Source organism: Camponotus vicinus, unplaced genomic scaffold (genome assembly GCF_025532165.1).
Source record: "Camponotus vicinus isolate PSW18456_S1 unplaced genomic scaffold, iyCamVici1.0 SCAF_14, whole genome shotgun sequence".
Taxonomy (NCBI): Eukaryota; Metazoa; Arthropoda; class Insecta; order Hymenoptera; family Formicidae; genus Camponotus; species Camponotus vicinus.
The window spans coordinates 12,592,525-12,600,099 of record NW_028141950.1 but is presented as its reverse complement, the minus strand read 5'-3'; the positions used below and the strand labels follow the sequence as shown (position 1 = coordinate 12,600,099).

The following is a 7,575-nucleotide window of genomic DNA, read 5'->3' as shown; positions in this document are numbered from 1 at the left end:
TGATAGCCAATTTAATATTCTTATAATGGAAAACAGGGTGAGACAAGCGGAAAACCTTGTCTATTAAACCAATTACTGTGCCTCTTTTTTGGCAGAGAGGATGTTGAGATAGGAAGTGTAGGTATCTACCGGAAAAGGTATCTTTACGGTACCAGTCAAAAATTATAAAATTGTTGTCGGAAATTAAAGTCACATCTAAAAAGTTAATTTTATTGTCTACAGCAATTTCCATTGTGAATTGTAGACGAGGATGGAAAGAATTGAAAGTGTCCAGAGTATCTTTAAAAAAAGAAGGAGGAATGGCTAACAGAACATCATCAACATACCTTAAATAAAAGGGGGGAGTAAATTTTAAGGAAAGAAGTGCTTTGTTTTCCAAATCCTGCAACACTATGTGAGCTACAATAGGAGACAAGGGGGAGCCCATGGGCGTGCCAAAGGATTGCTTGTAAGTGATGTCGTTAAAGGTGAAAAAGGATGAATCCAACACAAACTTAACTGCTAAAAGGAATTCATTGCATGGTATGTCACAGTTTGGCGAGATATTACTCCATCTGGAAGAAACGCTGTCAATAATCAGATCTGTTGGCACGTTAGTAAAAAGAGAAATTACATCCAGCGAAACTAATCTGAATTTGTTGTCGAGGTATGTATTAGACAGTTTTTTAACCACATCACAACTGTTGGAGACATGGCTGTGAGAAACCGGAAAACTCTTAATCATGATCTTATGCAAATTTTTTTTAAATATTTATACTAATAAAAATATCAATTTATATAATCGAATGAAATTATTAAATTAATAACCTAATTTAAGCTGTAGATGTGAAATGAGACAATGGAACACTAAATCGTTACATATATATATATATATATATATATATATATATATATATATATTGGGACTTCCGGTTGACAGGCGATAGAGGAAAGTACTAGTAGTTTAGAAGGAAAGTAAAAGAGAGTGAAAATTGTGTAAAGAAGGAGCTGAGCCGAAAGGAGAGTGAAGTGAGTGAGCAGAAGATAAAAGGAAAACGAGGAAGTGAAGGAGAAAGAGGAGGTGACGGGAAAACAGAAAAATCAGGGAAAAAGTCAGAAGGCGGCTGTAGAGGTTAGAAATAACCTCAAAGGGAAAGCAGAGAAAGTAGGGAAGAGAAGCCGGCGAGGATAGTCGGTAGGTAACAAAAGAGGCCAGGAAGAAAGGTCAGAAAGTTCGAAAGGAATGCAACAGATGGCGAAGATGGGCAGACCGACGGGAAGCAAAAACAAACCGAAAGAAAAAACGTTGGAAAATTTCGGGATGAGCAGGGACTCAGAGGCAGATACAGAAAGGAAGATAGAAGGAATAATGAGAGCTTGCAAAGACGAAACGGTAACAGAAATGAAAGAACATTTAACGATGGTGATGGAGGAGATAAGGAAAGAAATGATGGAAGAGATAAAAAAACAAATGATGGAAGAAAGAAAAGAGAGAGCAGAGGAAAGAAAAAGAGAGAGAGAAGAATGATCGAAAGAAAAAGGAATGCTGGAGAGAAGAATCGCAGAACTAGAATGGATTAATGAGAGAAAGGAAAGGAACGAGAGGAAAAATAATATAGTGATCAGAGGAGTAAGTTGGAAGACAGAAAATCTGGAACAAGAGATAACGGAGTACATCAAAGAAAACATAGAAGTAAACGTAGAGATAAAAAGAGCGAACAAAATTGAAGTGAGAGGGAGCAAGGAGATAATAATTGCTGAAATAAACAAATGGGAACAGAAGAACAACGTGATGAAGAAAAAGAATAAATTGAAAAAAGGAATAATAATAGATAACGACCTAACTAGGAAAGAAAGAGAGATACAGCGAAGACTGAGAGAATTAGCAAGAGAAGAAAGAGAAAAAGGCGACGGAAGAGTAAAAGTAGGATACAAGAAAATATATATGAGAGGAAAATGGCACAGCTGGAATGAAAAGAAAGAAAAATTGGAAGAAAGAGGAGGAGGCAAAGAGTGAAGGCGCGACGGACAAGGAAAAGAGAGAGGAGAAGAAGAGGAAAGAGGCCTAAATATCTGCTTCTGGAACACAGCTGGAGTAATAAACAAATGCGAAGAGACATGGAAATACTTAGAAGAATTTGATATAATAGGCTTAACTGAAACATGGCTGGAAGAATACACATGGAACAAAATCAGAAATAGATTGCCAAACAAAGGGCCTAGGGGGATAAGCATGTAAAAGTTGCCCCCGCCCGTATCAAGTCGAGATTGGCATCATAGATTGGCATCTATGTGTCTAAAAAATCCTGTAAATATCAACCTTAAAATTGCATTTTTGTAGGAGTTATGGAGAGGGAAAGCAAAATCAAAAAAGTGATTTTTCTCGAAAACGACTGAACCGATTTTGATGAAAAAAATATATGTTATGAACATCAACAAGACTATTTTAAGAATAAATTAAAAAAAAAATTCTGACCAAAAATACGAGTAAAAAAAATTTTTGAATTTTTCAAAATTTTTTTTGAGGTTATGTTTTAGAGATACACCTCCAATTTTTTTTTTTTTTAAATCTTAAAATGTCTGCTTTAACATCTATTTTTTCCAAATTTTTCGTACAGGTACTTCATGGCGAAAAATGATGAAAATCATGCATGCGGCGCGGTACCACGCTTTCACAGCACACTCTCGCTCCAGGCGCGTATATCGAATGTTCTAGTCTGGTTCTGTGAAAGCGTGGTACCGCGCCGCATGCATGATTTTCATCATTTTTCGCCATGAAGTACCTCTACGAAAAATTTGGAAAAAATAGATGTTAAAGCAGACATTTTAAGATTTAAAAAAAAAAAAAATTGGAGGTGTATCTCTAAAACATAACCTCAAAAAAAATTTTGAAAAATTCAAAAATTTTTTTACTCGTATTTTTGGTCAGAATTTTTTTTTTAATTTATTCTTAAAATAGTCTTGTTGATGTTCATAACATATATTTTTTTCATCAAAATCGGTTCAGTCGTTTTCGAGAAAAATCACTTTTTTGATTTTGCTTTCCCTCTCCATAACTCCTACAAAAATGCAATTTTAAGGTTGATATTTACAGGATTTTTTAGACACATAGATGCCAATCTATGATGCCAATCTCGACTTGATACGGGCGGGGGCAACTTTTACATGCTTATCCCCCTAGGCCCTTTGAATGGTTCTGTATTTCAGCAACCAAAGAAAATAAGAGAGGCAGAGCCAAAGGAGGATAATGACGGCAATATGCAAGGAACTGAAAGGAGTAAAGGTAAAAGAAATTAATAAGGAGGCAATGGAGATAAGTCTAACGCATAATAGAAACAAATGGAGAATTGTAACACTTTATAGCAGAAATATTGAAGAAATTCTAGAAGCAATAATGGAGGAAATACAGGAGGAAGAGGAGGGCCATCTCATGTTAAGAGGAGATTTCAACGCAAGAACGGGAGAAGAAGGAGGACTGGTAGGATCAGGAGAGGAGGAAGAAGAAGAGAGAAGAAGATCAAAGGACAAAGAGATAAATAAAGAAGGAAGAATATTGATAAACAAATGCAGAAAAAGAGGCTGGATAATTCTTAATGGCAGTTATGGAAAAGAGGGAGAATGGACGTATATCGGGGAACAAGGAGCGTCAATCATAGACTACGTAATAACAAATGACAAAGCTATAGAAGAGGTTAAAATGGTAGGAGAAAGAAATAGGACTGAATCGGACCACATGCCAATAGAGGTGGAATTGACGGGGATAGAAAGGAAAAGAGGAAAGAAAAGTGACATGATAATAATAAAGAAAAGCGTTTGGACGGAAGAAGGAGTGATGCAATATCACGAAAAATGCGAAGGATGGCAATGCACACAAGAAGAGAATGCGGATATGGAAAGAACTAGAAGGGAAAGTAAATAACTCGATTACGAAAATCAAGAAGAAGATAATACCATGGAAATTCGGAAAAAGAGAATGGCACAGCAAGGAATGGAAGATGAAGAAAAGGGAGCTAAGAAAGACACTTAAGAAAGTGAAAAGAGGCAAGATAGACAGAGAAGAGTATATTAAAAGAAGGAAGGAATATAAAATATGGTGTAAAGAAGAAAAGGAGAAACACGAGAAAGAGGAAGAAGAAAGAATAAGATTAATCAAAACAGAGGCAGAAGCATGGAGATATATAAACAGATACAGAAAGAAGAGAGAAAGAGTAGATGAAGAAATAAGTACGGAAGATTGGAGACTACATTTCATGGAATTACTAGGAGGAACGGAGGAGAGGTGGACAATGGAAGAGAAGGAAGAAGAAAAAGTACAAGAAGAAAGGGAGGAATGTTACAAAGAAGAAGGAGAAGAAGAAGAAGAAATAACTAGAGAAGAAATGATAGAAAAATTAAAGAAGCTGAAAAAAGGGAAAGCACCGGAAGAAAATGGAATAGAGAACGAAGCATGGAGGTTAATGCCGAAAGAAGTAGAGGAAATATTGTTTAAATTGTTGAACAAAACCTGGAAGGAAGGAGGAATACCGGAGGAGTGGACCAAAGGAATAATAAGCCCAATATACAAGAAAGGAGACAGGAAGGAGGCGAAGAACTATAGGGGAATAACACTAATGGATACGGCATATAAAATATATGCAAGCATACTGAACGGAAAGATGAAGAAGGTGGCAGAGGAAAGGATGGAGGAGGGACAATTCGGTTTCAGGACAGGAAGAGGGACAACAGATGCAATCTTCACACTGAACTACATAGTCAACAGAGAATTCAGGAATCAAAGAATAAAGGTAAGATCTTTGCCTTCTTTGCAGACCTCAAAGCGGCATTCGACAGAGTGGACAGAGCAAAACTAGGGCCGGTATTCATAAAAATTAGTTAAAAGGCTACAAGGACCAACGCAATGGTGGAAATATGCAAAAAATAATAAAACGGTTATTACAATAAAATAACCATATGAAAATGTTTATTTAATTTGAACATGACAAACGCCGCGTTTCAATCCAATTCGGATCCTTTTCAATGTCGACTAACAAAGTGAATAATAAACATTAAGATAAGATTAAAATTAACGGTCATAGGAGAAATGTAAATAAGTTTCGGAACAACGCAAAGTCAAAAAATCGGAAGCAAATATATGTACAATAACGGAAAATTTAAACCGTCAATCACAAAAAAGGAAAGAACGCATCGCATTAACGTATCGCCACAGAAAACCCGAAAGCTCGTACCGCATACCACCAGTATACCGTTAAAAACGAGATGATCCTCTCCAAAAAAACCGGAAGGAAAACCCACATACAGGTCCATGACCATTTCCAAAAGAAAAAACAGTCAACGATGCATAAATCGATGACCAGTTGGAAACTTGATGGTCCAAATATGTGCGAGTAAAAGCTTAAAAAACTGACACTCTAAAAAAGAAAAACAAGACAGAGCAATAATTTAACAAACAATCCGGAAACTACTTAAGAGAATCCTTCATATAAAGCAAGAGTAAAGTTAATATAATAAAATTACATACCGGTCTCTAAATTTGAAAGTGATCTCAAATCAAAAAATCGAACACAAAGGGAGAGCAAGTTAAGCACAACTTAACGTTCCAATCAACAGAGCCGAACTGAGGCACATGGGGATCACATATAGCACAGAACGCGAAACATCAAAAAAGGGGGGGGGGAAGAGAGAGAGAAGGGAAAGGAAGGAGAGGAACAACACGTCACAGAAGGAAAAATTTCAAATAATCACTGCGAACATTTTTTTATAATGGGCAAATACATCTTATCCAAGAATTCGGTATCGCTCTGAATGTTAAGGCCATGGTTCTGACCAGAGATATGTAACATCTCAGCAATTAGCCTCTTTTTATATCTAGGTTCCTCCTCCAAAATGGAAACATTCTCCCAATCAAACTCATGTCCGTTCAATCTATGAAGAGACACAACTGAGAGAGAACCAGAAGATTTATTAATATCAGAACGATGTTCTTTAATTCTGGTCAGTAACTTCCTTTTAGTTTGCCCCACATATGAAGCATCACAGTCTAAACAACTAATTTTATAAATGACATTCACGTGGTGGAATTTAGATACCGGATCCTTATACAGTCTAATAAAGGATTTTAATTTGTTATTGACTGTATATGCCAATCTTCTGTTCGCATAACTCTTGATGTTGGAAACAAAACCTCTTGGAAAACTTGAGGAAAAAGGAATGGTGAAGAAAGGAATAAGAGAGGAGGAGGATTGAGTGAGAGCAGTCTCGTTATTGTTCACGTCGGAGATTAAAAACTTTAATCTTTGAGAAATAGTGTGAAAAATAAATTTAATAGGATAACCATTGCCTAATAAAGTCGAAATAATAAAAGAAAAATTCTCATTATGAAACCGTGGATGTGACAGTTTAAAAATTCTATCAGTCAATCCAATGATAACTCCTTTTTTATGTGACAGAGGATGGTGTGAGAAAAATGATAGAAATCTTCCTGAAAAAGTCGGTTTCCTATACCAATTAAATTCAATATAATTATTGTTGATTATGATAGTTGTGTCCAGGAAATTTATACTGTTGTTGTTTGAATATTCAATGGTAAACCGTAGTCTACTGTGAAGCGAATTAAAAACCTGGAAAATATGTTGGATGTATTGTTTAGGAGCAGCAAGAACAATGTCATCAACGTAGCGAACATAAAAGGGAAGGGAAACAGGAAGAGACGAAATTGCTCTGTCTTCCAAATCAGACATAATAATATTCGCTAAGATCGGGGAGAGAGGAGATCCCATGGGAGTGCCAAAAATCTGTTTATATATGACATTGTCAAATTGGAAGTAGGTGGAGTCCATAATAAGATTTAAAGAAATCAAAAATTCCTTATAAGGAATGTTGATGTTGTTTTTAATTAAATGCCATCTTTTAGCAATTCCTCCAATAACCAAATCTAATGGAACATTAGTAAAAAGACTCTCCACATCCAATGAGACCAAATCGTACCAATCATCTAAGAACACATTGTTAAGTCTTTTAATCAATTCAAAGCTATTCGCAATATGGCTATTCGGATTAGGTAAATTCTTGTCTAACATGTTGTGGAGGAAAGACGCTAGCGAATAAAGAGGGCTATTAATACAAGAGATGATGATACGAAACGGGCAATCTTTCTTATGGATCTTTGGCAGTCCGTAGGCACGTGGTAAGATCCCATCAGTACTCAATAGCGCTCTATAAGTACCGTTAGAGATGTACTCATTTTTACGCCAACGCTGTAACAACTCCCTTAACTGGGAGATGACTCTATTCGTCGGGTCACGGTTCACTACCATGTACGTGTTCCGGTCTGATAGAAGGTCATGCATCTTGTCAAAATATTCGCTCTTATCAAGAGAAACAGTTACATTCCCCTTATCCGCTTTTGTGACAATGATGTCAGGATGGTCAGAAAGGAATTTTTTTGTAATTTTAGTTAAGGATAGCAAACGAGAGTCCAAATCTGAAAAATGAGGAGGAGATAATAGACATTTATTAAGAGTCTGGACTGACAAACATCTAATATTGTTAGCCGTTTCCTGATCCAAACTGGAGATATTATGTTCAATATTTTTAATG

At 36.1% G+C, this 7,575-nt stretch overlaps 1 pseudogene across 1 annotated transcript; it reads left to right on the top strand.

The window, feature by feature from the left end:
* The first annotated feature begins 455 nt into the window (after positions 1–455).
* LOC145964904 (uncharacterized) lies at positions 456–7,575 on the top strand (annotated as a pseudogene). Its single transcript, XR_014436569.1, has 4 exons — positions 456–646; positions 2,598–2,699; positions 3,161–4,763; positions 6,626–7,575. The product of XR_014436569.1 is annotated as an uncharacterized LOC145964904 (transcript).